The following is a 7,099-nucleotide window of genomic DNA, read 5'->3' on the forward strand; positions in this document are numbered from 1 at the left end:
AACATCTAACTTTTTTATGTGGTATTTATTATAATGTAAAACATGCTTCTCTAACCAGTTTAAATTTGTAATAGTAATAGCTCATTTTTTGTTTTTATAGTAGAGGCAATGAAATACATGAATAGTACAAGGTTAAATTCATATAAATATGGGGGATATTTAATAATATTTTGATTAAAAATAGACAAAGTTTATTGAAAAAGTTTGTTTTCTTTTTTTAATTAAATATAGAAGTTTAATTACCACACATTTCATTTCAGCTGATTTTTTTAAAGTTCACAGTCCTCCTTTCCACCCATATGCAATTACGTTTAGATCTGACCTTTCATCTTTATTATTTGTTTTTTATTTTTATTTTTTTAACATTTCCTCCTACTCTTAAATCTGTTCTTCTTCTCTTGTACTATAGGGTTTTATTTATAATACATTTAACTCATTTTGTAGGCCAATTATTTTTGATTGAGCTATATGATGGCCTTATTTTATTATTTGTACCAATTGCTTTATTTTAGTTTATTTAAAATAAGCAGTTCAATTTTGGTTAATTTTTTGTGCTTTAGATAAGTTGTCCTCGCCTCTTCTTGATGCTATATAAAGCACTGAAAGGTTTTAGGCTTAATTAAATGTCAGTGTTGCTAGTCTTGTATGACTGACAGGAATGTGATGCAGCATTTAGTTTCTATGCTCCAGAAAAATACCTGAAAGCCTGAGTACAGAAACTTTTGGACCTTTCAAAAGTACCCCAGGACTGAAAACATTAGTGTTTATCATATCTTCCTAATAAAAGCCAAGGATTATTTTATCAGTTCTATCTTGTCGCAGCTGTTCTTTACTTAAAATTGTCATTTGTTTTAACCGGCTTATGTCTCATGCCTTTATGCTTGAATGTGATGCTTTATTTTGCTGTATCTGGCAGGGGTTTTTTAATTTCTGTTTTTTGCTGTTTCTGTAAAACATTTTGAACTATCCTGGTTTAAGTGGTGCTTTGCAAATGAGTTTGCTTTTCTTTCTACATTTTCTCAGTTAAAAGCAAGCCATGATTTTGGTAGATAACTTGTAAGTGTATCATCCAAACTTCTAGCTGTAACAGAGTTTTTTTTAAAACTCAGTAAAGAAACTTGTTTGCTTTTCCCATTTGGTGATGGGATCGTTTGGGGGAAAGAGCTCTGTATGGTATACCTGACATCATGTGTGTCACTTCTCTCCCGCTCAGCTGTTTAAGTAAAACAGTGGATGACACCAACGTCATTCCTCCCCCTTCTGTCTCCTTCCTCCTCCTTCCCCTCTTATCCCTTCCATCACTCTCATTCATAATTTATCCGGAGGCTTTTTTTTTGTTTTTGTCGACACAATCCCAGCACAGCAGCGCAAACACACTCTCCAGTTTCCCTCGGGCTGCTTGTCCACTTCCTCCTGCAACAGGAAGCAGGTGCCGATAAGTACAGGAAGTGAAAACTGGCACCAGCCTCAGGTGAAACTACCCTCTTAGGTTTTAGATATCCCTTACCATTACTTCTTTTGATATACACACACTAACACACCCCCTCACACCCGCACACACCCCATACCAACACTGCTGTGTGATGTATCCCTGCTAAAGGAAAGTTAATATTACACCTGACTACAGATGCACTGATCAGCTTTTACAGACGGAAAACGACTTCCGGTTTTCCTTTTACATCTGACCTGCTGATTATGACTTTTTGAGATATTTAACACAAATGTGTGTAAGATGTGTTTTTATTTCCGCAATTAAATATAACAAACTCTGAGAAAAAATGTCATTGGTTCATTTGATGAAGGTGACCATTTAGAACCCAACAGAAAATGAAATGATTACAGGATTACCTCTGTTGTAGGAAAGCAAAGTCTCATCAGATGTGAAGTGTCTTTTTGCAGGTCATTGATTTAATCAAGATAATCTTTGGCCTGTTGGTAGATGATGTGACTAATTGGAGATACATACTTCGTTGTGGTGATTCCTGAAGGGAGAATATAGAATACAAAACATAGTTTTGCCATCAGTAATGTATCATTGAACTTTCAAATGCATTGACATATTTTATGTATAGTCAACTAAACATTTATTTATGGATAACACAATTATAAAAGCCATTTGATTTTGAAAAAATCCTGCAATTTAATGGGTTTTTTCTTTTTTCAAAATAAGTTCAAATAATGTCACTTGAAAACATTTTTCTAGAGTCTCATGAATATTAGATAATATTTTTGACAGAATGAGAAACTCACTCCTCCTCTTCTCTAATTTCAGGCCCATGCTCGTCTTGTCTGATGCCTGAAACTTGAATCAAGTCAAGAGTTTGAATTACATTGTTACTGGTTAAACGGAAAACAACCAGCAACAGCCGTTATTAAAAAACCCTAATTTTTTATTGATTTTTTGCTTGTTTCTTAAGTTTTACTGACATAGTGCTTAAGTGTTTTGCCTTACATGCAAAAAAAAAAAATCTTCAAAGCAAACAGTAAAAACTGTGCTTGCGACTTGAAGGAATACATACAGTGACACACAGGTGAGCATGTCTTCATCAGGTGTTGAATATCCCTTACCTGTACGATTCACTGAGTCTACAGTACACAGATCAATGGGTTCTGTCAAAAGCTGAACCAAGAGCATCACAAAACAACCCATACAGCAAGGAATTATGGAATTAGTTAAAAATGTATTCATAAGAAATATATATGTAAATTGTTTCATCTCTTTCTGACCTGTAATAACATTTATTTCTAAATCAAGGATTATACTCAGTTAAAGTTGTGGTCAGTTTTCCTATGACTATGTTAGTCAACAAAGTCATATTAATCTATGACATTCACTGATTTACTTTCAGATGAAGGGAAAGCGGTAAGAATATTTAGAAACAGCCCATCAAATATTATAGAAATGTGGGGAAATGCTGTTTTGAAGATTTATTAAAAAATAGAAGACCAGAAAATCTGATTTATATAAGTATGAGAAACAACATTCTCTGGTCTGAAGAAACAAAGATTCACTCTTTTTGGTGTTAATGCCAGGTGCTATGCTTTGAAGAAACTCCATTATTCCTGTAGTGAAGCCTGGTGGTGGCAGAATCACGCTATGGGCATGTTCCGCATCAGCAGTAACTTGAAAACTAGTCAGACTAGAGAGACAAATGAATGCAGCAATGTACAGATTCATGCTGTAGAAAAACTTGCTCCAGTGCGCTCCTGACCTCAGACTGGGGTGATGGTTAATTTTTCAGTAGGACAACACCCAAAGCACATGGCCGAAATCTCAAAGGAGTGGCTTCAGAACCACTCTGTGAATGTCCTGGAGTGACCAAGAGTCCAGATTTGACTAAGATTGAACATCCCTGGAGAGATCTGAAAATGGCTGCACAGGCGTCTCCCATTCGACCTGATGGAGCTTGGGAACTGCAAAGAAGAATGGGCGGAACTCCTTAAAGATGGCTGAGCTAAACTTTAAGCACCATCTTCCAAAAACAACCTGAATTGCAGTGTAATTGCAGCCACGGATGGATCAGCAAAGAATTAAGCAAAACCAGGTAATAATTACATATATGTGATTTATTAGTGTTTAATTTTTTATAAATTTGCAAAACCCTCAGAAACATTTTTCTACATAGTCTTGATGAGAAACTTTTGTGTAGAATGCTGAGGAAAGAGATTAATTTGATAAAATTACGAATAAGGCTTCAACATAACAAACTGTAAAACGTGAAATTCTGTGAATAGTTTCCGGATGCCTGTCTGTGTTCTCATGTCCTGTCTAGGAGAAATTAAAAGTTTTTCCCATAACTGGTGCTTTAATTCAGAGTTTTAGTTCTGCTGTTCCAGTTCACAATAAATAAATGTTGTAATATATTGGTGTACAGTTGTCAGAGCTGCTTCACAGTAACACTGTGCTCAGTTACAGTGACTTGCCTTTGACTGCTGCAGCCTCAGTGTCTGAACAGGACGATCTCATCCTCAGCAGTCGATTAGACAAACTCTCTTTCTACTTGACCTCCTCAAAGAGGCGTCACTGTGAGCCAGATAGACATTAGTAACTGACCCTCTGCTGTGAGACGCTGAGAAAAAAGGCCTGGATCCCTGAGAGAGTTTTCAGTGTTTTCAATTGGAGTAGACTCAAGGTACGGACAGCTGATGACAAACCTCCTCTTCCTAATGAGACAGAATATCTTGTACGTATTTGCTACACAGTTAAGTCAATCAGCAAAGTCATACAAGATCTCATGCTATTACAACATTGCAATACTTCTGTTTGAGGTGACTGGAATCTCATGAGCACTAGCCAATTGTGGTGATTGTGGATTTGCCTGATGAAGTTGTAGTATAACATGCTCCAACTACTTTTAAGCCATTTGTTTGCTAACAAATTTATGTTTTCAGTAGGAATGATAAATGGTGACAGAGTGACAAACAAGACACCAGCAACATGTAAGTAATGCAAGTTGTTCAGATGCCCAGAGAGGCAGAAAGCATTAAGTCAGCCAATGGCTGGACCTCTGGACTTCTGGACCTCTGGACTTCTCAGAGTTAACAACTGGAAAATCCTAAATGTTGTAACTGGTTTCTCAGGTCCTGTTTACTATTGCATCATATACAATAGCAAAGATACAGATCTTTGCTATTGTAGTACAAATACAATATTAAAATGTTAGAAACATTTTTAAAGACAAAGTAAATAAAAAAAACTTCTTATAAATTGTAATAATTGAAGAAAACTTCAGATTGACTTGGACTTTCTGTCTTTGTTATGTTCCGGGGTTCTCTGGTTCTCTTGGTGGGGTTTTTCCTGTGCGCCTTTTCCACCTCTTACCACCAGATGGCGACAGGTTCCGGTTGGAGTGCGGTGGTATCATCATCATCCACAGCTGTCATCAATTACCCTCATCAGCGGAGCATACTTAAGGAGTTGACCGCCAGTCCAGCGTCGCCTGAGTGTTTGCCAGTCACGGTACCTCTGAGCCCCCTTGAGCCCTGTCTCTGTGTTCCTCGTTGCCTTGAGCCTTCCTTTGATTCTCTTTGTGTTTCTCTGTTGCCTTCAGGAGATCCCTTTGACACTCTGGACCCGCTGACCAGATCCTGGCAGTTTCCTTGGTTTCAGAACCTCCCTCGTGACGCCGTGGAAAGTATCCACTGGTTGCCCGAGTTCCCAGACTCACCTCTCCGTTGTTTGCAAGTATCTCCTGGACCCCACGGCTGGCGGCCGAATCACTCCTCTGTGTCTCTGTTGCACCCGAGCCTACCTGTCCGTTCTCCGCCGCACTCCTCCGTTGTTCCTGGACCCACTAGAGACCGAGACCCTGGACATACTCAGTAACCCTCCAAGATTCAGATCCAGCCACCACCAAGTAAGAACAACCTGTGTTTCATCTGAGTTTTCCATATTCCCACGACCCCTGAACTCACCAGTCTGCTTTTTCCCCTCGCAGTGAACCACTGCTGCCCGTTACAGTTGATTCCCTGGACCAGACCACCTTCCCACACTCTGATAATTGTGTACCTTAATAAATCACTTAAACTGATTCTTACTCTCCTGTCTTGTGTTCTGCATGTGGGCTAGAAACCTTAACCCATCATGACAGTCTTGTGATCGGAAGACTGTAGGTTTAATTCCAGCTTCCTCCTGTCACATGTTGATGTGCCCCTGTTGTGCCCAAGTTGCCTACTGATCTGCATGTTGGTGTATAAATGTGTGTGCGAATGGCTGAATGTGACTCTAGTGTAAAGTGCTTTGAGTGTTAAAAATGACTGGAAAAAGCGCTATATAAGTTCAGTCCATTTACCATTTATTTCATCGACAACATTTTTTAAGCCTGCAACTTTCAACCATGTTCAAAACTAAAGAAGGTTTTTGGATGAAAGTTGAAACACTTTAATGAAACAAGACAGAGAAGAGCAGTCACTTTCTCTGTAAGCACTTAGGATTAGTAGAGCACATAAAAAAATTAAGACAAAATTATGAAAAAGAGGACTACAACACAAGTGCCTTGTTTGATATTGATTTATTGAAGTCTAACACTGACTAACCTACATTGTGTTTGTGTGAAGAATGCAATGTTTTCATATCTATGCAAAAACATTCATATTCCTCCCACTTCATATAAACAAGGTCTTATAAGCCTTTCTGTATATTGAAAATGTAATCCATGATTACATTTTATAACAAAATGCAGCAGTTTCAGTTTTGTTTTTTTGGGGTTTTTTATGATGCATTGTGTTTAAGCAACTTTAACTTCTCGGGTTTTAACAACATAAAAGACAGAACAATCTTATGAGACCTTATTTAAGATGTTACAGTCATAAAAGATTGCGAATAATTTCTTTACAGGGCAAGTGTGATTTGTAGAAACCAACATCTGAGTAGATCGCATAAAAAAAAGATGTGGCTTGCAAGTTTGCTGCAAAGTAAAGGTCAGAGTGATGGAATATATCAGCTCCTGTGGGAGCAATGAAAATTCACAGCACATATTGTAGGAAAACCATATTTTTCAAGCATCTCATTTTAGACTGTGTCAGGTTAACTAACTTAGACTGGATTCCTGTGTACAAAAGTATTCGCACCTTTTGATCGCTGTCACACCAACAGCTAAGAAAAAAATATTCCTTTTTCGCTTTTTGCTTAGTTAGACACAATGTCCAACTTGTTTTTACTGGGATTTAATGTGATAGACCAACAAAATAGCACATGGTGGTGGGGTGAAGCTAATACCTGATTTTAAAGTAAAGAGTATTAATCAAATAACGAGTCAGAAGAGCCATGCTAACTCAGGAGGAGCTGCAATGCTCTGGAGGGAAATGCCTTAGCCTTCATGAGGGTGGTTCATGAACGAAAGTTGCAGTTTGGAGTTTGCCACAATATGATTTCAGCTTTTGTCCACGGTAGTATTAGTACTCTGTACTTCACCTTGAATACACCAATTCCATATTAAAACATGGTGGTGACTCTATCATGCTGTGGGGATGCTCTCTTAAAAAGAGACAAGGAAGATGAGAGATTACTGAAAGGCAACTTCATTTCCTGTAAGACAACAATACACAAACAGGGCTACAATGGAATGGTTTATATCGCAGTGTATTCATAGTTTTGAAT

General features: G+C 37.9%; 1 long non-coding RNA gene across 1 annotated transcript; it reads left to right on the forward strand.

The window, feature by feature from the left end:
* Positions 1–4,751: 4,751 nt before the first annotated feature.
* Positions 4,752–5,532, forward strand: LOC114151217 (uncharacterized). The gene is made up of 2 exons (XR_003596901.1): positions 4,752–5,357; positions 5,439–5,532. It is a non-coding gene; the product is annotated as an uncharacterized LOC114151217 (long non-coding RNA).
* Positions 5,533–7,099: the final 1,567 nt, after the last annotated feature.

The sequence above is a fragment of the Xiphophorus couchianus genome, chromosome 9 (assembly GCF_001444195.1).
Source record: "Xiphophorus couchianus chromosome 9, X_couchianus-1.0, whole genome shotgun sequence".
Lineage (NCBI taxonomy): Eukaryota > Metazoa > Chordata > Actinopteri > Cyprinodontiformes > Poeciliidae > Xiphophorus > Xiphophorus couchianus.